Source organism: Heterodontus francisci, chromosome 30 (genome assembly GCF_036365525.1).
Source record: "Heterodontus francisci isolate sHetFra1 chromosome 30, sHetFra1.hap1, whole genome shotgun sequence".
Lineage (NCBI taxonomy): Eukaryota > Metazoa > Chordata > Chondrichthyes > Heterodontiformes > Heterodontidae > Heterodontus > Heterodontus francisci.
The window spans coordinates 44,104,927-44,129,439 of NC_090400.1; the positions used below are offsets into that span (position 1 = coordinate 44,104,927).

The window sequence follows — 24,513 nt, forward strand, 5'->3', positions numbered from 1 at the left end:
GTACCAAATTACAAGGACAGGCAAACTACATGGAATAATGCAGGAGGATGCAGATAACTAGAGTGGGCTGACAAATGACAAGTGCAGACAGATATGAAGGAGCATATTTTGGGAATAAGCATAGAGAAAGCAAATACAGTTTGCTACTATTCCAAAGTCTGATAATTTAAGTTACTGGATAATGTGTTTTTAAATGAGAAAATTGACTTAGAATTGCGAGTAGACCGAAAACAGCAAGATCCTAAACAGAATCAAGCAACTGAGGGACATAGGATTACAGATATACAGATTTTTAAAAGTCAGAGTGCAGGTTCAAAAGGTATTAAAATGGAAATGGAATTCTGGATTTGTATACAGGTGCACTGAATATGAAAGCAAGGAAGTGATTTACTTTGTACAGGACAATGGTTGCCCATAGTTGGAGTATTTCATGCATTTTTGGGTATCCCATAAAATTAATCTTTTCGGCATGAAAATGAGTGTGCAAAATTCAAATCAGGAATTAAAAGTCACAGTAATGGAAAAAAGCATGAAAAATGCAGCTTTCTTCATTTTAAAGCTGATCCCAGAGATTTTCAAGAGAGGATAAATTAAGACATAGCGTATTTGAGAGAGAGGGAAAAGTAATATATAAACAGTTGTGGTTCTCAAGACTTGATTTCTCCAACTTCCTATGCTCCATTATTCAAAATTCTGCTGCCTATACCCTATCTCACACTAAGTCCTATCACTTCCAACATTCTCACTGATATGCACTGGCTCCCTGTCCTCCAATGCATTGAGTTTAAAATTCTAGAATTCAAATCCTTCCATGGCCTGGCCCCTCCCTATTTCTGTAATCTCCTCCAGCCCTACAATCCTCAGATAGCTGCACTCCTCCAATTCTGGCCTTGGGTATGCCTGATTTTAATCACTCCACCATTGGTAGCCGTGCCTTCAGTTGCCTAGGCCCTATGCTCTAGAATTCCCTCCCTACACCTGTACACCTCTCTACCTCACCTTCCTCCTTTAAGACACTCCATAAAACCTACCTCTTTAACCAAGCTTTTGGTCACCTGCCCTAATATCTCCTTATGTGGCCCAGTGCTAACTTTTGTTTTGTAATGCCCGTGTGAAGCACCTTGGAACATTAAAGGCACGATATAAATACAAGTTGTTGTTATGGCAGGTACAAGTTATTGTTGTTACTATGGCAAAATGAAAACGGGTTGGAGTAGATAGCTCCAGTTAAAATGCTGGTACCAGCCCACTGAAACAAATGGCCTCTTTTAAGATGTGGGTTAAGAAAATTAGTGGAAAAATGTAAACATGGATGTGACTTATGCAGTGCTCCGTTAAATGGCAATTACTGAAAAATTCCAACTACACATTATGTAATAGATTTTACAGCTGTTTCAAAATAAAAATCAATTAATTTTCAGCATTACAGATCATCCATCTGTGACAAATGAAGAAATATATCATAAACATGATAGGCCCAAGTTTCTAAATCACAAAACAGAACTAACCCCAAGAAAGGTACTTCCACAGCACAACTGTATTCCTAAATCCAACAACCCTTTAGTCCTTGAATTTTTTGATGTTAGTGTAATTTCATTACTATAATCCTCACAACCATTTGTATATATACTGTACATATGCACCCATTTTATAGATCAATGGCAACATTTACTAAAATATTCACTAAAATGTTTTGTCACTTGGTCCAGGTACTGAAGGATATCTAGAGCCAATGAAGCTACATCCCAGCAAAGAGTCATTATCTTTAGGTTTAGGACCAAGAACAACATCGGTAGAGAAAATATTACTGAGGCAGAAACTTGTCTACATAGTTCCTTCAAAATAAATAAAACAGTGCTACACAATCAAAACCATTCTGAAAGTTTGCATAGGCAACAATATCTCTCTCAGTAAAGCATATTAATGTACAAAATGCATTGTTAAAAGATGGCAAACAAGGACCATCATTTGGAGTTGGTGCAGAAAACTGTGACACTCAGCTTTGGAAAATGGGGTAAAATTATTCGAGCAAAGGGAATTCACAAATATGGATCAAATGCAACTTCCTCCAGCACAACTAAAAATTCAGGATTATTATGCTTTGTAATTATATATCTTGGTTGACTATCACTTTTTTCCCACCTTTCCTCCAGAATCACACCATATGTATCTACATTAGCTACCATTTTTAACATAGCCCAGATAAATAAGCATTTGAAATTTTAAAAAAACACGCACACACTGCAAGTCAAATTAGGAAAGTATGTACAATGGATGTCTGTAAGGAAAGTGAAAACTTTGATATCAAGCCATGCAATTCTTGAGCATGCCTGCCACATGCATGTGTCTCACCTGCCCTATTTTACTTTATGGAGCATTCTCTCTTCCATTCGAAGATATACTGTCATAATTTACAAACATCTTATAATTAGAAAGTTTTGTCTGTATTTGATAAAGGAGCTGAAGAGATGTACTAACCTTGATTCTAACAATGGAAGAAACCTTGATAACTAGAAATGAAGTGCCTTTTCATGTAGCTCATTCCTATGTTTCGTATAAAATATTTTGACCACAATTTCAATTACTTTGGAATCCCACAGAATTCAATCTTCAACATCACAGAATCCGAGTGACTATAACCCAGAGTTATTGCATAAATTGTGTTATAATGAGATGTGTGCTATAATGAGAATGTTTATTTATGGTTTCTCTTCTTACAGAGCAGTCATAAGCAATGAATTACATTTGTGGTTTTGGCAGGGTTCATATATCTACTTTCAACATGGGAAAATATTTTACAGAACCTACCCAGTGACCTCTGTTGGAACTGCACATGTGGACGTTACGCTCTGCTGTGCTGCTCCCTTCCCCCATAATTGAAAATAAGTGCTGCCCTTCACCATTAAGGCTCTCTTATGAATAATGGCCTTTGCAAGATAACGGGATAGCAAGCAACCAGTACAAGTGGAGCCATTCCTAGCAAGGATATAACACTTTAAACAGGAAAAGAAAAAAAAAAATTGTAAATTTTTGTGCTTATCAAAGCAAAAGAAATTGACACTGGAGAAAATATTCTCTCATTTCAAGCACCCAGCATCAAAGAACAAAGAACAGTACAGCACAGGAACAGGCCATTCGGCCCTCCAAGCCAGCGCCGATCTTGATGCCTGCCTAAACTAAAACCTTCTGCACTTCCGGGGTCCGTATCCCTCTATTCCCATCCTAATCATGTATTTGTCAAGATGTCTCTTAAACGTCTCTATGGTACCTGCTTCCACCAACTCCCCTGGCAACAAGTTCCAGGCACTCACCACCCTCTGTGTAAAGAACCTGCCTCGCACATCCCCTCTAAACTTTGCCCCTCTCACCTTAAACCTATGTCCCCTAGTAACTGACTCTTCCACCCTGGGAAAAAGCTTCTGACTATCCACTCTGTCCATGCCGCTCATAACTTTGTAAACCTCTATCATGCCGCCCCTCCACCTCCGTCGTTCCAGTGAAAACAATCCGAGTTTATCCAACCTCTCCTCATAGCTAATGCCCTCCAGACCAGGCAACATCCTGGTAAACCTCTTTGGTGCCCTCTCCAAAGCCTCCACGTCCTTCTGGTAGTGTGGCGACCAGAATTGCACGCAAGATTCTAAGTGTGGCCTAACTAAAGTTCTGTACAGCTGCAGCATGACTTGCCAATTTTTATACTCTATGCCCCGACCGATGAAGGCAAGCATGCCGTATGCCTTCTTGACTACCTTATCCACCTGCGTTGCCACTTTCAGTGACCTGTGGACCTGTACGCCCAGATCTCTCTGCCCGTCAATACTCCTAAGGGCTCTGCCATTTACTGTATACTTCCCACCTGCATTAGACCTTCCAAAATGCATTACCTCACATTTGTCCGGATTAAACTCCATCTGCCATTTAAAGTATTTCAAGTATTCCCTCATTAGGCGACAGCACATCCAGATGAAAATAAAGTCTCCCTCTGCTAAGAGCGTACCTTTGAACTGTCCTCAGATGCTGCACTACTGACATTTTATATTTCCGTTCCTACACCAGGCACAGTTGTAGCCTCACAGTGCTAATTTTGTGGACCCACTCCCAGTTCAAGTTGGGTTGAGACAATTCAATTTCATTTAGGACTCCCATAATCAACAGAGGACAGATTTTCTCTCAATTGGAGCTGGCCGTATTCAAGCCCCAAGGGAAAACACTATTTGCTAGCGATTGCACCACACCATTTTACTTAATTTAAATGTAATGAAGGGCAACCAGCAGCAATATACCTTTTTTTAGCGAAATATCTTTTAGTTACAATAGCATAATATCTGATAATAGAAGTGTGAAAGGCTGTAAGTTGTCAGTTTCTGATTTGATATTGCAATTTATTCATTGGTGTTAAATCTTGTACTGAATACATCTGTGCAATTTCAATTCAAACAATTAAGAATCCATGATAGCAAGGCAGCAGTTAGAATATGTCCCCTAAACCCCAGGTGCAAAACCCCTCAAGTGAAATTGGTCCTTTCCATTTTGTTTCACAGGTCAAAGTGATATTGCTTGTTTAGCCCTCCATTCTCCACCCAAGGGAAAGGGATAGCCACCAAAACTATGTCACCATAGTAAGACAACAGATACAAATGAAATACAGATGTGCATCCACACCCTAGAAATCTCCAAGTTTCCAGTTCATGTTGATCCCTGAAGGCTACAAGGAAAAGCTTTGCCGGAAGTAGTGACAAACGCTTCATGAAAGTTTCTTTTGCCCAGAGTAATTAAAAATCATTTAATCATTCTACTTACAGAAACTTCATTGCAGTGTGCTGGCATTTCATTTCAAAATTACAAAAAAGACTAATGCAATAAAGACCTCTTATAAGAATAAAATATTGCGAATAATGGAATTCTGAAATGAGACTTGGAAGTGCCAAAAATATTCAGCAGGTCTGGCAGCATCTGTGCAGAGAGAAACAGAGTTAATGATTCAGGTCTGTTACCCTTCATCAGAACTAGCAAAAGTTAGAAATGGAACAGTCTTTGAGCAAGTGAAAGGGGGGGTGGGGGAAAGAGAGAAGAGGGAAGGGTTGCGATCGGACAGAGGGGGGGCGAGATTAAATGACAGATGTCATGGAACAGAATGCAAATGGAGTGCTAAATAGTTATTGTGAAAGACAAAGCATGGTTCCAGAAAGAGTGCTAACGACGGAATAATGAACAGCTCTGTATGAAAGCAAAAATATGAAAAACAAGTTTAAGACAAGAACATGGTTAAAAAAAATAAATTTAATATATTAAAAATTTAAGAAATAAATAACGGGGCTCATGGTCTGAAATTGTTGGACTCAATATTAAGTCGAGAAAGCTGTAGAGTGCATAACTGGAACAGGTGCTGTTCCTCGAGATTGCGTTAATGTTCACTGGAACACTGGAGCAGACCAAAGGACAAAAAGGTGGGCATGAGAACAACGTGGTGAATTAAAATGGCATGCAACTGGAAGCTCGGGATCATGCTTGCAGACTGAGTAGAGGTGTTCTGCAAAGCAGTCACCCAATCTGCATATGGTCTCCCCAGTGTCGAGGAGACCACATTGTGAGCAGTGAATACAGTATACTAAACTGAAAGTAGTACAGGTAAATCGCTGCTTCACCTGGAAGGAGTGCTTGGGGCCTTGGATGGTGAGGAGAGAGGAGGTAAAAGGTATTACACCTCCTGCGATTGCATGGGTAGGTGCCGTGGGAAGGGAACGAGGTGTCGGAGGAGTGGACCAGGATGTCGTGGAGGGAATGGTCCCTTCGGAATACTGACAAGGGAAGATGTGTTTTCTGGTGGCATCATGCTGGAGGTGGCGGAAATGGTGGTGGATGATCATTTGGATGTGGAGGCTGGTGGGGTGGAAAGTGAGGACAAGGGGAACCCTATCGCAGTTCTGGGAGGGAGGGGAAGGGGTGAGGGCAAAAGTGTGGGAAATGGGTCGGACATGGTCGAAGGCCCTGTCAAATCACAGAGCAAGGGAATCCTCAGTTGAGGAAAAAGGAAGACATCTTCGAGGCGCTGTTGTGGAAGGTAGCATCATCAGAATAGATGCATCGGAGATGGAAAAACTGGGAGAATGGAATGGAATCCTTACAGGAGGCAGGGTGTGACTAAGTGTAGTCAAGGTAGCTGTGGGAGTCGGTGGGCTTATAGTAAATACTAGCGGACAGCCTATCTCCAGAAATGAAGACAGTGAAGTCAAGGAAGGGAATGGAAGTGTCGGAGATGGACCATGTGAAGGTGAGAAGGGTGGAAATTGGAAGCAAAGTTAATGAAGTTTTCCAGATCATGAAGAGAGAGCAGGAAACAGCACCGATACAATCATCAGTATACCAGAAAAATAGTTGGGAAAGGGAGCCTGAGTAGGATGGGAAGAAGAAATGTTTGACATACCCCACAAAAAGACAGGCACAACTAGGACTCATACAGATACCCATAGCAACACCTTTTATTTGGAGAAGTTGAAGGAGAAGTTGTTCAATGTGAGAACAAGTTCAGCAAGGCAGAGGAGGGTGGTGGTGGTGGTGGATGGGGACGAGTTGGGCCTCTGTTTAAGGAAGAAGTGGAGAGCCCTCAGACCATCTTGGTGGGGGATGGAGGTGTACAGTGATTACTATGGACATCCAAAGTGGAGGTGGTTAGGACCAGAAACTGAAAACTGTCCAAATGACGTAGGGCATAAGAAGTCACGGATGTAGGTGGGAAGAAAAAACAGATTCAAGATAGGAGGAAATAAGTTCAGTGGGGCAGGATCAGGCCAAAACTGAGTCTACCAGGACAGTCCTGTTGGTGGATTTTGGGAAGGAGATAGAAGCAGGCAGTTCGGGGTTGCGGGACTATCAGGTGGGAAGCTGTAGAGGGAAGATCTCCAAAGGAGATGAGGTCAGCGACAGTCCTGGAGACAATGGCTTGACGATCAATGGTGGGGTCATAAATCCAGGGGAAGGTAGGAAGAAGTGTCTGAGAGTTGGCATTCAGCCTCTGCAAGGTAGAGGTCAGTGCACTTATTATACTTGTGCATGCCAGTTTATAAACAGAAATTTCATCTATTTTACTACAGAACTCCAGTTCAGTTGCCCCTCAAGTTTTTTTGTAACTTCAATGATATAAACAATTGAGTAGCAATTTAAGATAATATTCAATGGCATTCGCTAAACAAATTTACATAATTACTTAATTTCCCCAGTATACACATCGGGTCATGTACAGTTTATAATCAAATAAAAATCTTGCATCAATTCAACCAATAAGCCACATGTCTAATTAAGGCATTCTTCCATTATTTTAAAGTAACTATGCAACCCAATACATTAGAAACAAGTACAACTTCAGCCTAGAGAAATTAATGCCTCAATGAAGAACTAACTATGCAGGGTGGCAACAGTGGGGAACTGTATGTTCAAACAATATACTAGGAAATCAAATCAAATTATAACTGGGTCAGTGAGAATGGTTGTCTGCCACTCATTGACCAAGACTTTAGCACAAAAATCTTCAACCTTTTCAGAGTTAAGACGCGACGCACATTACCAGGTCCAAGTTGCAGCTAAATTACTCCAAAATTTACCGTTGCCTGCTGACATTAATCGAGTTAAGAGTATCAACCTTTGGATTTCTGACAGCAATAGAAGAAGTTATTTTGATCGCATGACACCTTTTAAGTCCAGCAAATAAATAAAATTGAAAGAACATTTGAATCATCTGCACTCTGGTATATATCATTCGCATCGTAAGTCCATTTTATCTAAACCTCCATCACTTGATTATTGATCTTCAGCTGTTGAATTTACGGGTAATACATTAGCTGACATAATGGACAATTCATTGTATCATGCACCTCATAATATATAAAGGACTTTTCTCTGGAGTACGATTACAATGGACAGATTTCATCTTCTGACTGACTTTCCTAACAGTAGATCTTTCAGGGAAATGATGGTGCTCTGATAATTTACTACATTACATTAGTAATTTGCTATTTAATTCCAGATTATCTACTTTTTCTTAATACTGTATGTAAAATATGCTCTGACTACATGCAAAGATTAAGCTTGCAGGAAAAGCAGTTTATTCAAAACTTTTGTACAAAGCGGTCAAAATCAGAGTCGATATGTATTAATTTTATTAAAATTTCTTCCAAAAGAATTCTCTAACTCTGACCACTGTATTTTGCCATTAGTTTATTTTTCAAAAACCTATATTATTATACATGTATACAAATGCAAATCTTAACTTCATTACTGTATAACGAGACCTTACTATGCTGAACTTAAAGACCCATTATCCCAACCCCCAATGTCCCAGTGATAAAGAGCCTGGGGTAACGCTTCCGCTTTGGCTGCAATTGGGAAACTGAGCGCAAATTGCACTGTTTTTCAGTGAAGTTGTGGCGCACTTTTTCACCCAAACGCGTTTGCGTAATCACAAACTTAAAATCAACCAGCAGTCAGCACAATTATCTGTGTTAAAGAACACTAATTTTTAATTCCAAAAATAATTTTCATTGATGAACTTAACAGTAGCAACCAGGTACAGTTTTTTTTAAATACAGCTGAAATACTTTATCCTTAAAAAAATGCATTAATATCTACTCCTCCACCTGGAGGTAACATTATTTAAAAATCTCTGAAAACTTAAAGTAAAAAACTACATTGAACATTTACTAATTCCATTGATGAACATTTACTAGTTCCATTGATGTACACTGTCAGTTTCTTAGCAAATTAATTTTAATATGCAAAAACTTTTAAAACATGCTTACTAGTACCTATGCACCTATAAAAAATGTATTCCATTTGAAGAGCCTCGTTGAATGGATGCAAAATGGCAGAAACTTGCCATTCGCATAATTTTAATCTGGGACATAGCCAGTTTTGTGGATGAGAATGGTTTCAGGCAAAATGATTCTTAAACCACTGTTAAAGACTGCAGATTTGCATCACATAACTTGCGTTTAAAATTCCCCCCATCTCATGCAGTGATTTGGCCAATTTCATCTAGTTTGCACTGATGACACTAGCTGAAACTAGCAGAAACTCTATCTCATTGTTTAACTCCTGGTTTGTCAACTGTAGAGCTCCACTTGCTGTCCCAGTTAGCTCAACAGAATTAGAAATGACCTCACCTCACTCCACCCTGAACTTGCTCGGAATGGGGTGAACAAAAAAATATATAATCAGCCAGGGTTCAGGTTCCTAAATCCTTATTCAGTTTCAATGAGCATATATGGACTATAGATGAGGACTTAATTCTGATGCCCTACATGGTCAAATCAGCTGCCAACACTGGCGGCATGGGTTTAGACATGAAAATTGGTCAACAAGCAGAGATAACAGAGAGCTGCCAGCACCATAAAACCATACCCTAGTAAGATTCAGCAGCTTCAGAAAAAGGACGGATATCATCAAAAACAAAACTCAATTATGGCAGAGTTTGGAAACACAGAAATTCACTCAGAAGTTCTATGACCCTCGAAGCAAATAGCATTTAAATTGCGAGGGATCATCGTCATACAACATCAAAGAGCTAAGGTGTTTGGTCAATAGTTTAATAGAAGAGGCAGTGTTCAATAATTATCATTTCAATTTGCTCCTCTCGAAGTGGCAAAGAACCCTGACTCTTTTTGACTACACATGAAACACCTCCTTGGACCTTACTAATCAACATTGGCACATGCCTTTGAGATGGCCACAAGAAACCTCAGTATATTCTGGGGAAGGGTGGGGTGGGTAAAATGGGAAGAAAAATTGATAATATTGATGATGTTGCACTGACAATAGTCATGCCATTCAAATAGTCCTTCCCCCCCTGACTGACGGATATGTGCCACTAACTTTTTGCAACAAATTACTGTTTTTGAAAGATTTCACGAGGAAAACTTAAACTTATTCAATTATTTTGCAGCAATCATTGTTAGAAAATTCTGACAGTACAACTCCTTTTCTCATACCTTTCCCCACATCGCTGCCCCCACCCCCACCACAACTGCAGATTTCTTCTTTCACACTCTCCTCTGAAGGTCCTGGTTTTTGCCAGAATATATTTCCACAAGTGCACGCAGCCCTTCTTTGCGTGTGAACTTAAAGTAAGTGTGCCAACAGGCAACTTGACTGTAGAGAGCATCAAAGCCCAATTTACTCAAGAACCATGCAAATATACTTTCTAGCAGGGCATCACAAGTGAGCAATGAACCTGGTTGATTTTCCTCTTGCGAGCCCAAGGGCATAGAAGCAAATGATCACATGTCAAATGGTACCTTGAAAAAGTCCAGGTAAAGCAGCCAGATAGTAAATCAAACCTGGGACCTTATATATAGTTTAGTGATGAGTTTGTCCATCTTTGTCGACGGTGACTGCCAATGATTCATCTCTAATTTAATACATGTTGTGGGTTCATAACCGCAAAGTCCAATTTTTCTGAGGGCGTTTTCTCACACAAGACATCAGATGACAGATTGACAAAGGGGTCATATTGCCTTCGGGTTCTCTTTCTTTGGCTAGCTAGATACGACCTGCTTCAGGCCTTGATGGTATGATGGCGCATATGCTTAAGAATTACACCAGTGTCTGCACCCAATAGACCACTGAAGTAGACATGAAGACAATTCAAATTAATAAGTATTTTTCAGTGTTTATAAAGTGATTAGTAAAACGTTTACAAATGTTTGCCCCATTATTCAATGAAGCCATCTGTTAAAGTTCTTCATTATGTTTCACAAGAATTAAATACCTGTGCTATGTAAAAAGCCTTTCTCTTGCAAAAAAATTGTTTTTAACTACTATACTCACAGTTAACATGGAACTGTATTCAATAGAAAATGGAGCATTTGGCAGACTGCAAACTTTCTATTTGTACACAATGGCCTGATTTTGTTGTTGTCAAACAGTTAGACCACTATCTTCTGCACTAGGTTCTGCCTTTTACTGCGGATGAATATGCTAACAGGTAGTGAGCAGTAATTTAGCTACTTATACCAATAGCTTCTAAAAACAAACTGTACAAAAAACGTATTCCCTTGGGATTGTAACAATTTAAAAATTTTGTAAACTGTAGCTTGAATTGAATTTTTCTTTGCAGCTGTTACTGGCTCCGCTCATGATCCTTGCAGCCCAATCAGCATCCTTATGCTCCTCCCTCCCCTCAAAAAATAATGCACACCAGACTGCGATGTTAAAAATTTTGAAACAAATTAATATAATCTGTTAACAGTTCTAGCTTTCTAAATTAAATCATTTTAGCCAAATTAACAACCTAGCATTTCAATAAAATTTAACTGCAGAGAAGACCATAAAATACAAGCTGAAGTGCAGCAACTCCAGTAACATAGTTTATGAATGACATGCATATTTATCTATGACTGATATAAATCGGAAACATTTTGCAAGAAAGCATGATTGCTAAAGAGGGGGAAAAAATCAATCTAACCTGACATTTGGACACAGACTGATCCCAAGTCCATTTCAACTGAGATGCTGCCATACAAACATTGCACTTAAAGAAAAGTCAGTTACATTTTCAATATGATTTTAGAGTGACTAAATAAAACTGTCAGTGTGAAAAGCTACAGTTGCATTTGTGAACTTGGTATTTAATATCTATGAGAGCACCAACACCAATTCTAAAATATTAACCAAACAAACAAATAACAAAGATTTGAGCCCAAATTCTGTGAAATGATTTTTTTGTTACTACAAAAAATGGAGACATTACAAAGTTATGTCTGGCATGTAATGCAGTTGGTAATTACAAATATTAGGAGTACTGTATTCTCAATGAAACCTGACTAAACTCTTCCAGTGCTTTTAATGAGGTAAAATCGAGGCCACTTATACAAATACTACAGACAAACATTTTGAAATGAAGATAAAAATGATATTCTACACTTGCAAATAGTCAACTACCCAAATTACACAAAGTCCACAGCATCAGACTTTAACATTACTACAGCATAGCTTGATTTCATCACAAAAGGGTGCGGATACATTCCACAGATTAAAAAACAGCTACAGATTTTATTTTATGAAACATTAAAACATTTACGATCTTGACTAAATTATTCACATATCAGAAAGCTTTATTCTTCTTTGCATAGTCTCTAAACACACTGAACTGCCAACCCCCCAAATGGGTGACGCACTATATTACACAAAAGCAGCATCAGTCTGAAAAAGTTAATGGCCATTTCCATGTTTACAAAAAACCCTCACACCAGCTAGAGTCCGACCACAGGCAACAAGCAAATCTATGGCTTTCCATTTAGAAATGCTCTCTAGGCTATGAAAACAGATAAACTAATTCTTTTTGACTTTAGGAGTCACATACACTTACGGTCAGGGAATACTGTTAAAATACTGAACTTCCAAAATAATAAGGATATCACTCAATCTGCCTTGTAGTGTAGTATACTAATTGATGGTCTTACTGCAAAATAAATGATCGCATGTTGAAATTCCAACAAACCCCAAAGAGTAATGACTCTATGGGAAATGAAACCAAGCACAAATGGCCAACAGCATAGGTAGTGTTAGTGCACTGCTGGAAAAAAAAAGCTTGTTCAAAAGCTCCCTCAAATGAAAGGAAGCATGTGGATGAGGAAGGAAAATATAAAGTAATACGCCTTTTTTTAAAAACTAAATTTAAAAACTGAAATGCACTTTATATTCATCACAGCTTAATAATTGTTTGGTTTCTTCAAAAGATTTCCCAACTTTACCAATTACACTATTTTCTCTGTACCACCATAACATAATTGTCCTCCGCTTTGCAGGAGGTCAATGCAGATAGTTTAAGCACCAAACACAATAGAGGTAAGTTACTGTAGTACAGTTGAGAAAACAGGGTACTGCACATAAGTCTGTTAAATATAAACATTTACAAACATGGTCATAATATACACAGTTTGCAAGCAGAAATCAAAAATTCAAGAAACTTTCACGTGTTGCATTTATATAGTAACTTTAATGTAAATAAAACTCCTACGGCACTTTATATATTGAAAAATGAGTGGATGAACATACCCCATGCCAGAGAGAAATTATTTGGGGTGAGCAAAAGTTCGGTTAAAAAGATAGTTTTTTTTCTTTTAAAAACCTTAAAACCCAAGAACTTGCATTTATTAGTGCCCATCACGTCAAAGAGATAATCCGAAAGTACTGCACAACCAATTAATGACTTTTTTTGAAGTGAAGTCACTATTGTTTCATGGGCTAGTGCAGCACCAGAGGTCCCACAAACAGCACTGAAACGAATAAAGTTCATCTGTTTTTGGTGGTGTTTGCGTCTAGACCAGAATACTGGGCAAATTTTCTGCTCTTCTCTGGAAAAAAAAGTGCCCCTGGATCTTTTGCATCTATGAAGATAGGGCTTTGGGTTAACATCTCATCTGAAAAAGAGACAGGGCAATAATTTTGTAATTACATCAAGATTGTCCATTAACAGAGTATGCCACTGTTTCTTGTTTGTTAGTGCTACTCTTCTGTCCATTAGACTGAGGAGGTGGAAGCTTTAAGCTCCACCCTTGGAGTTGTACTCTTCAGATTGTTTGCGCAGATTGCCTTGCGAGTTTAGGGATTTGAAAGTACCATAAGTGAGTATACATCCAACTGAATGGGGAGTTGGAGCACTGGCTTAACTTCTCAAATGAAAGACGACAATTCCAACAATGCAGCCCTCCATCAGTATTGGAATTAAGTGCAAGCCTACATTATGTGCTCATGACCTGGGGTGGGGATTGAATCCACAACCTTCTGACTCGGCAAAAAGTGCTATCACTGAGCCAAGCAGACATGAGAGAAGTAGAAACATAGGGATTTAGGGGGAGTGTTCCAGAAAGTTGAGTTGAGGCAGCTGAAGGCTCTGCCACTGATGGGGGAAGGAGGTAAAGCAAGGGGAAAGTGCACAAAAAAATCAAAGTGCCAAAGGGATGCAAGATTGGAGAAGGTTGCAGAGGTACAAGACAAGTTAAAAGACAGGACCTCCAGGGTTGTAATCTTGGAATTACTCCTTGTGCCAAGTGCCAGTGAGGCTAGAAATAGGAAGATAGCGCAGCTAAACACGTGGCTGAACAGCTGGTGTCGAAGGGAGGGTTTCAGATATCTGGACCATTGGGATCTCTTCAGGGACAGATGGGACCTGTACAAGAAGGACGGGTTGCATCTAAACTGGAAGGGGCACAAATATCCTGGCTGCGAGGTTTGCTGGCGTCACTCGGGAGGGTTTAAACTAGTGTGGCAGGGGGGTGGGAATCAGAGCAGTAGGACAGCAAGTGAAGTAAATGAGGGGGAACTAGTAAATAAGGCCAGTCAGACTAAGAGGAAGAGCAGGCAGGGAGATGTTGCGGACCACAGCGGGACTGGTGGTCTGAAGTGCATTGTTTCAATGCGAGAAGTACAACAGGTAAGGCAGATGAACTTAGAGCTTGGATTAGTACTTGGAACGATGATGTTATTGCTATTACAGAGACTTGGTTGAGGGAAGGACAGGATTGGCAGTTAAATGTTCGAGGATTTAGAAGCTTCAGGCGGGATAGAGGGGGATGTAAAAGGGGTGGAGGAGTTGCATTACTGGTTAAGGAGAATATCACAGCTGTACTGTGGGAGGACAGCTCAGAGGGGTCCTGCAGCGAGGCAATATGGGTGGAGCTCCGGAATAGGAAGGGTGCAATCACGATGTTGGGGGTTTACTACAGGCCTCCCAACAGCCAGCGGGAGGTAGAGGAGCAGATATGCAGACAGATTTTGGAAAGATGTAAAGGTAACAGGGTTGTAGTGGTCGGTGATTTTAACTTCCCCTATATTGACTGGGACTCACTTAGTGCTAGGGACTTGGATAGGGCAGAATTTGTAAGGAGCATCCAGGAGGGCATCTTGAAACAATATGTAGATAGCCCAACTAGGGATGGGGCCGTACTGGACCTGGTATTGGGGAATGAGCCTGGCCAGGTGGTCGAAGTTTCAGTAGGGGAGCATTTCGGGAACAGTGACCATAATTCCATAAGTTTTAAGGTACTTGTGGAGAAGGATGAGTAGTCCTCGGGTGAAGGTGCTAAATTGGGGGAAGGCTAATTATAACAATATTAGGCAGGAACTGAAGAATTTAGATTGGGGGTGGCTGTTTGAGGGTAAATCAACATCTGACACGTGGGAGTCTTTCAAACGTCAGTTGATAAGAATCCAGGACCGGCATGTTCCTGTGAGGAAGAAGGATACGTTTGGCAAGTTTCGGGAACCTTGGATAACGAGGGATATTGTGAGCCTAGTCAAAAAGAAAAAGGAAGCATTCGTAAGGGCTGGAAGGCTAGCAACAGATGAATCGCTTGAGGAATATAAAGACAGTAGGAAGGAACGTAAGCAAAGAGTCAGGAGGGCTAAAAGGGGTCATGAAAAGTCATTGGCAAACAGGATTAAAGAAAATCCAAAAGCTTTTTATACGTATATAAAGAGCAAGAGGGTAACCAGGGAAAGGGTTGGCCCACTCAAGGACAGAGGAGAGAATCTATGTGTGGAGCAAGAGGAAATGGGCAAGGTACTAAATGAGTACTTTGCATCAGTATTCACCAAAGAGAAGGACTTGGTGGATGATGAGTCTAGGGCAGGGAGTTTAGATAGTCTGGGTCATGTCGTTATCAAAAAGGAGGAAGTGTTGGGCGTCTTGCAAAGCATTAAGATAGATAAGTCCCCAGGGCCTGATGGGATCTACCCCAGAATACTGAGGGAGGCAAGGGAAGAAATTGCTGGGGCCTTGACAGAAATCTTTGTATCCTCATTGGCTACAGGTGAGGTCCCAGAGGACTGGCCAATGTTGTTCCTTTGTTTAAGAAGGGTAGCAAGGATAAGCCAGGAAATTATAGGCCGGTGAGCCTTACGTCAGTGGTAGGGAAATTATTAGAGAGGATTCTTCGGGACAGCATTTACTCCCATTTGGAAACAAACAAACTTATTAGCGAGAGGCAGCATGGTTTTGTGAAGGGGAGGTCGTGTCTCACTAATTTGATTGAGTTTTTTGAGGAAGTGACGAAGATGATTGATGAAGGAAGAACAGTGGATGCTGTGTATATGGACTTCAGTAAAGCCTTTGACAAGGTCCCTTATGGCAGACTGGTACAAAAGGTGAAGTCACAAGGGATCAGAGGTGAGCTGGCAAGATGGATACAGAACTGGCTCGGTCATAGAAGACAGAGGGTAGCAGTGGAAAGGTGCTTTTCTGAATGGAGGGATGTGACTAGTGGTGTTCTGCAGGGCTCAGTGCTGGGACCTTTGCTCTTTGTTGTATATATAAATGATTTGGAGGAAAATGTAGCTGGTCTGATTAGTAAGTTTGCGGACGTCACAAAGGTTGGTGGAGTTGTGGATAGTCATGAGGATTGTCAGAGGATACAGCAGGATATAGATCAGTTGGAGACTTGGGCGGAGAAATGGCAGATGGAGTTTAATCCGGACAAATGTGAGGTAATGCATTTTGGGAAGTCTAATGCGGGTGGGAAGTATACAGTAAATGGCAAAACCCTTAGGAGTATTGACAGGCAGAGAGATCTGGGCGTACAGGTCCACAGGTCACTGAAAGTGGGACGCAGGTGGATAAGGTAGTCAAGAAGGCATACAGCACGCTTGCCTTCATCAGTAGGGGCATAGAATATAAAAATTGGCAAGTCATGCAGCAGCTGTACAGAACTTTAGTTAGACCACACTTAGAATCTTGCGTGCAATTCTGGTCGCCGCACTACCAGAAGGACGTGGTGGCTATGGAGAGGGCACCAAAGAGGTTTACCAGGATGTTGCCTGATCTGGAGGGCATTAGCTATGAGGAGAGGTTGGATAAACTCAGATTGTTTTCACTGGAACGACGGAGATGGAGGGGCGACAAGATAGAGGTTTACAAAGTTATGAGCGGCATGGACAGAGTGGATAGTCAGAAGCTTTTTCCCAGGGTGGAAGAGTCAGTTACTAGGGACATAGGTTTAAGGTGAGAGGGGCAAGTTTTAGAGGGGATGTGCGAGGCAAGTTCTTTACACAGAGGGTGGTGAGTGCCTGGAACTTGCTGCCGGGGGAGGTGATGGAAGCAGGTACGATAGCGACGTTTAAGAGGCATCTTGACAAATACATGAATAGGATGGGAATAGAGGGATACGGTCCCCGAAAGTGCAGAAGGTTTTAGTTTAGGCAGGCATCAAGATCGGCGCTGGCTTGGAGGGCCGAATGGCCTGTTCCTGTGCTGTTCTTTGTTCAGTGGAAGAGGCCAGAGAGCAATTTGAAGATGAGGATAAGTATTTGAATTTAAGATAATGAGAACCAAGAAGCCAAAATATGTCAGTGAAGACAGGAGATAAGCAGTCTGGGCAAGTTTTGGACACGTTAGAATTTATGGACAGTGGAGGATGGGAAGCCAGGAGTCAAGTCCAGAGGTCACAAAAGCATCAATAAACGGTTTCAGAAGTGACACATATCCTGCAACACAGCTAATAAGCCAATAAGCCAATATCCTGTGCAGGAGCACAGTCATGGCAAGGTGCAAAGTAAGTGGCAATGCTGAAGCAAGTGTAAAGGTCCAGAGTGGAGAGCCCAAAAATGCCACTGGAGTCCTGAGGGAGGTAGTGACAGGTCAGGAAGGCAAGAGCACTGAAAGGCAGAGAGCTGGTAGGCCATTCCAAATGCAGAAATTGTAACACAGAAACAGACCATTCAATCCAATCTGCCCCTGTTCATAACCCACACAAGCAGTAGGCCTAATCCCATGTGCTCACTTGGTTCACATATCTCCATCCATCTTTCCTTCAACTACCTATTGAACTGATTCTGCAAAATGAACATGGTCTGCTTCGATTGCTAACTTTTGCAGTACATGCCCTCTGCATGTTCACCTAGTATCACTCACTATATATTCTGTCATGGCCCTGCACTGCTACGCATTCTAGAATAACTTAGGTCTTGGATTTGGTTACATTAGTACTTTGTTACTCTTAATCATTGTTGTACCATTAGTGAGGAACTGTCATTATAGCCAAAAGGAAGCAAAATTATTCTTAGTATATATCTGATGGGTTCAGTGTTTCTATAATGAAAAACAGAATACTTTCAAAGTGAAAACAACGAACTAATCAGAAACTGAACCTTTGATTTACAAATAAAATGTCTGCACAGGGAGATGCAAGACGTACAAAACTGTAGATTTACAGACAAAACTTAATACTACTGGTCATTTTAATCTTTTAATGTGCTTTTTCTGTATTTCATAGTATTAATCAGCCAAATACTAACTTTCCCCATTTCTACTTTGTTAATCAACACAGTAGGCATGAACTAATATTGCATCTCAAACCCAATACTGCTCAACTTTGAAGTCTTAATTCATAATCTGGTCCAATTTCAAGCCAAACTGCTTTATTTGTTCCAAGACCCACAGAGCAAATTTACATTTTTAAAAAGTATTGCTCAGCTTCACATCTAATGAAGTCAATCCCACCATTTCCCCAATGTTAAACCACAGTACAACGCAATGCAGCTTCTAACTTTAATATGCTTCAAGCATTAAACAATATGACATTGCCCTTGTACAAGGAATAGATTGCAAAGACCCAAATATCACAAAACAAATATTTTGGCTACATTTTGTGCATGACATTTCAACCAAACAAGTATCCAAGTTGTAGCACATGCCACAAAGAAGCAGAAACAAGTATACAAATATGGTTTGAAAAAAATATACTATCATAATCCTGCTATTTTTTCCCTCGGGAAATACGCAGTACGCCTTTAAGGCTGTAAGAGATCAGTACATCTTTAAGGTAGCAAGCTCCAGAGACTGAGTGAAGGTGTATGTGTCTTGGTTGCCTTGATACAACCATACAGAGAGGGAGAACAGTCCATAGAATGTTGCACTTTGATTTTGAAAACTGGCTTGGCATAGACAAAGACAGAGCTGCGTGCTAGCACCTAAAAAGAGAGCTCTCAGACAAATTTAAACTGAAGGAAGAAAAATTGGTTTATTATTTTCTCTCTCAATTCTAAAACGTCAAGCCAGATTAATTCTTTTTTTTTTAAATTGATCTATGTTCATCACTGGAAGAACAGTAACACTTCAACTTCTGAACTGGACTGCTGAATTTCCTATCGTTGAAGAACCTGCTTTTTCCCCCCCATTGGACAACTGCGAAGACTTCAAGTATGGACTGTTTCTACATTGAAGATTCCATTTTTATCAGGAACGTAAATCTGCAAAGACTTTATTGTTATTTCTGTTTGTTCGGGTAGCTAATTAAACAACAAAAATACTATTAGTCTGAGTATATGTATGTGAACGCAGGAATTGGATTTTTTAAATAAGTTATAAGGTCTTTAGATATTGGTTTATCTTAGTAGTGTTTAAGGTTTTTAGTGTTTTTAATAAAATTTAATTTGTTGATATCTAAAGATACCTGGGTTGGTTGGCCGGCCTCATTTGGGGGAGGGCGATGGGGGGGGGGGGGGGGGGTTACTAGATTGTTTCAATTTGGCTGCTGCTTTCTTTGATTTGGAAAGCTTAAAAATATGTATGATGTGACCTGTGGACCATCGGGATTGAACTGACAATGCATTGCTCCCACCGCAATCAGAATCATATATACTGATTGGAGGCTTTGTCCTGAGCAGTCGCGCCATAACAACACAAAGATATTGTTTGCAAATAAAATAGTCAAAACTGAAACAATGTGGTCAGAAATCAAACACGACATGAAAAACACATGACTCCTTACTTTTAAATTTTTTGATTGGCAAAAGCATTCTGAGAATCCATTCAGCTAAGGGTGCAGAAATAATTTTGACCTCAATAAAAAGTACCACAAAGTTAATTAAATATCACCACCCCCCTCCCCCAAGTCCAGTCCAAAGAACAGTGTTTCTTTTTCTCCTTTTTCCTCCTGAAAATATGGACTTTTGCTGGCAGCCCAAGTGGTCATTCTTCACACCCAAGTATGCTGGCAAGCTAGGCAACTGTGAAGAGCATCACATCCAAACTCACATATGAACATCTTCCAGGAACAATTACCGCATAGCAGTTAGGGGAAAAACCTTGGCTGATTTTTTTTTTCTCCTCCTTAAATGAGGAGTGCTGAAAAAAATGCAGTGATCCTTTGACCTTCAAGCAGATATAGCTTAGTACGACAACTGGTGGTACCTTTATCAACCAGCCATCAAAGAATCTTCTGGTTAGCAAATACAATCTGAAAGCAAAGGTGAATTAAGAAAACTAAAAGCAAGACAGGGAAAAAGGTGAGAAATCTAAAACAAATTTTAAAAAAATCAAAAACACTTAAGACAGAAATCTGGAATGCCACAAGAGAAATAAATTTGAAATCAGCGCAGACTACTCCTGAAAATACATTATTTCATAGAATATTTGCCAATTCCTCACTACCTATTATGTAGTGAATGTTCAAAAAGTAAAGCAACTTATATTTGTATAGTGCCTTTAAAGTAATAAAATATCCCAAGGCGCTTCACATGAGCATCATAAAACAAAGTTTGACACTGAGCCACAAAAGGAGATATGTCAGATGACCAAAAGCTTGGACAAAGAGACAGGTTATAAGGAATGTCTTAAAGGAGGAAAGCAAGGTGAAGAGGAAGAGAGGTGTAAGGAGGGTATTCCAGAACTTGGGGCTTAGGTAACTGAAGGCGCAGCAATCAATTGGAAACATGAGAAACTTGCTTGTCACGGTCAAAAAGTTATCATCTTTTGATAAAGATCATATGCTTTATCTTCTAAAATAATTTTTAAAAGCACATGCTACAATTTATACTATACTTCTGCAATTAGTAATGGGAATTTGACATTTCTGCAACATCATACTACCAAAGCTTGAAATTAATCCTGGAGAACCACTGAACAGCAATTCACTGGGCTGCAGTAATAGAAATTTTTTTAAAACTGCACCTTGGCATAGCAGGCAGTTTGTGCAATAAAAATTGCAAATAAGCTCCTCAAAACTGAGGTACAAGACAGTAAATAGATATTAGTATTTGCATTTATTATTATATCAGTCCAGGTTACACTTCCTCTAATCCATTGTTAAGTGTCCTCATATAGTGGGTCTATGACAATATGGCTCTGCGCATCATATGATTTTACAATATGATGCAATCGACTTATTTGCTTATTAATCTTTCTTGCCTCCCATGAATATATGGTAATAAAAAGTAATTATGAAAATATTTGCTAAAATGGAAAAGTGAAAAACTACCCTGCCCCATATTGCAAACTGTACAGTATTGGAAGATTTTGATGAGAACTTCATACTCATACTGATGTCATTTTAAAAAAATCTGCCAGGCAACCACAGCTTTGCAACTGCTGTGACATTTGAGACAGAAATTTTTTTAATCTGGAATGGTCCTTACCAAAATTAACAATTTAGCCAACTTGCTATGCGGTATGCTCTATTCAATAAGTAAATGTGTTTTTATTGAAAATAAAATTTACAGTTTCTTTTGAAATATATAAATATGAAGATTTTTTTAAAGAAACATTTAGTATTTTCTAGTTTTTAGATCAAAACTGATACCCGATTTGAATTTGAGTAATGACTTTAGGAGAGGGGGAAAAAACAGCATAACTTGCACATGCACGAAAAAGTGCCATTTAGAATTATACAATTTAACCCATACACAGGTTAGTACGAATACAGAAACATTAATTTATTGATTAGAGAACATTTCTTCAATGGATTCAATTTAGAATTTACCCATGTTAAATTACCAGCGCTATCGCTTCTTTAGTAAAGATGCAACATTATTGTTTAAAAGCTGTTTAACTCATTAAACTCCACTCAAATTCTACATTTATGTGCTGTTCAACTGCAAATGCCATGAAATCTTGTATGCTGGTTCCGTTGGTTTAAATGTCTCACACACAATTTTTTTTAAACTGCCTGATAGAGATTCTTCCATGTGCCAATTTCCAGGTTATAAAACTCAAGGTATAACCTATACACAGTAATGTGCAACAAGGTTTCCATGAACTTAAAAGTAATCAATTGCACAGTAAGTTTAATGATTGACAATGTACAATACAAACTTGCACCTGCAGTCAAGATCCATACTAACAAAAAGGCAAAACTGAAAAGACAACCTCATTGGATAAAAACATATAAAGAAAGGTCATGGCAGTTAACTAATTGAGGGGCTCAGATGACAGCAAAGCTTAAGCATTTTATAACTATCATCTGAACTCTCCATCAGAATTCTGCTTTGTTATAACTCCCAGGTATCCATTATTCATTGCACACACAAATGTTACTCTTCCCCCATTTCCCACTACAATGGATAACTGGTTTTGAAAGCTTACATGTAGGATTAAATACATCAAGCCACCAGAATGTCATCACCACTCTATTTATCACAGGCTGCACAGACATTTTACAGGCTCAGATGGTTAAAAACATCTCAATAGGAGTCAGCTTGTACCAACAAAACATTCACTAACTTATTACTTCCTTGAGGCATTACAATTCCTACATATATATTATTAAAAGATTCTTGTGTAGCTTGGAGTGAAATCACAACCTATACCACTATAGGTTTATTTACTGTAGTCAAAGCTTTTCCTCAAAATAGATAGGAGTTTAATAAAAATTTACACAGAGAATTTATGGCAGTTTGCATCCATAAAACTACATAGTCTTTCTTGACCATTCTGATCCAAGTTAGCTTGCTCCCGCTCATCTCCTTAAACAATAATTAAAACATTTACTATAAAGAGTTGCTGCATCACGTTTTCCAGATACACTTGACATTAAAGCAACACACATTAAATTACAAATTATTCCAGATCAATTTACAAGTTTGACCACAATGAACTATCCTTCATCTAGCCAATTACATACATATTACAGCTTAGCTTACAGCATTCCAGAACAAATATCTTAAAATACTTTAAATACTTGGTTGAGCCTATAATATTTTCAATGTATGTACGCTGACAATATATTTACAAATATCCAGGGTTAACGATACATTTTCTTTTGCAAAATACCAGGCAATGCACAAGTTAAAGTCAGTTTATGACAGTAAATGCTTTTGTTTTATGTTACTCAAAACGATGGCTGCAGTTCATTAAAATTATACTGAAAATTTTTACATTCCAAATTCAGACATCAAAATCACATTAAAGTGTGCCTACTCCATTTCATATAGAATGATTACCCCCATTCTATATTGGGCTTTTAAATCATATTCCCAATGTAACAGAGCATTCACCAATACACTAAACTGATGAGCGACAATACTGGAAGGGGGGGGGGGGGGCTTGTTTTTGAAAAAAAAAGACGAATTTACATGGATCAAAAAAAAGAGGGAGGGGACCCAGAAAACCCTCTGAAAAACGATCGTAAACACCAACCTTCGAAAATACTGTCACGACTCTGCAGGTTTGTAAACACTCGAAAAATGAGCAACTAAAATCCTTCAGCCAAGTGAAAAATGTGTTGTTTTTTAAAATGTGGTCAAAAACACAGATCCTGTCTTTCTCATGAAGCCTTTCTTTATCCTTCTAATATTTTTTCCCCTCTCTGACAAACAGACATGACGGATGTACGCAAGCTCGTAGCAGCATTGCAGTCAGACCAGAGAGAGGGGGGAATTTGGGGCAGTGGAATCCTGATTTTTGTCTCTCTCTCTAATCAAAATTTACAGTAATTGAGGAGAATTTATGGGGAGAGGTGGGGTGATATATATATATATAGAGGGGAAATACACACACACTCACCATGTATCGCGGCTGCCCTTCACCAATCCAGCTAGAAACCGAGGAGAAAATTAATGTCAGAAGTGGATCAAAACTCCTCCCAATTTTTTTTCCTCTCTCTCTCTCTCCCAGTCCACACACTCAAGATGGCGGAAGTGAAGGGACAGATTATGCGCACATTTACCTCACAGATTCGGCCCCCCTTCTCCGGCCGCCGCTTCCAGCATCCACCCGGCCCCGGCCCGCCCGCCGCCCCGGTGCAGGGAAACACACCCTCGGCAGCTCCAGCCCGCACTCTCCGCTTCGGCAACGATTCCCTTTTCTCTCTTGTTTTTTTTTTAAATAATAAAGTGTTTTCGGTTAACACTGCCGTGTGAAAAGAGGATTTTTGTTTTGTTAATGGGGTTTTGATTTCTTTCTCCTCTCCTCCCCCACCTTCTCTCTCTCTCTCTCTCTCCGTCTCCGCGTCGCTCCAACCGCAGCCCAACGGGAAGCCCCTCAAATCCCGTGCGCCCGCCCCGTCCGCTGCCATCGCGAGATTCCCCCGCCCGCGCCTGCTGCAGGACAGACTCTGCAACTTTTCCTCTCCTTCCTTACTGTCGGGAGGTGTCTGTAATTAACTGGGAATGCGTGGTTAAGGGTCATTTTACTCTGTGCCACGGATTGCACCTCTGCTGGAAACGATTACCAACCCTCATATTGTTTGTATTTGTGTTTTTTCTCTCTCTCTCTCTCCTTTGAAGGTACTGGGCTAAAACTAGAGCCGA

The 24,513-nt window shown here is 39.8% G+C and overlaps 1 protein-coding gene across 9 annotated transcripts in view; it reads right to left on the reverse strand.

Moving 5' to 3' along the window:
• The window catches only part of taok1a (TAO kinase 1a), a 195,276-nt gene extending 171,037 nt beyond the window's left edge, over positions 1-24,239 (reverse strand). For 4 of the 9 annotated variants that reach the window (XM_068010462.1, XM_068010463.1, XM_068010466.1 and 1 more), the window contains exons 1-2: positions 23,931-24,239; positions 23,768-23,798 (exon numbers count right to left, since the gene is read on the reverse strand). The gene's annotated coding sequence lies outside the window, so the exon portion shown is untranslated. The other 5 variants (XM_068010461.1, XM_068010460.1, XM_068010459.1 and 2 more) reach the window with 3 other exon arrangements.
• Positions 24,240-24,513: the final 274 nt, after the last annotated feature.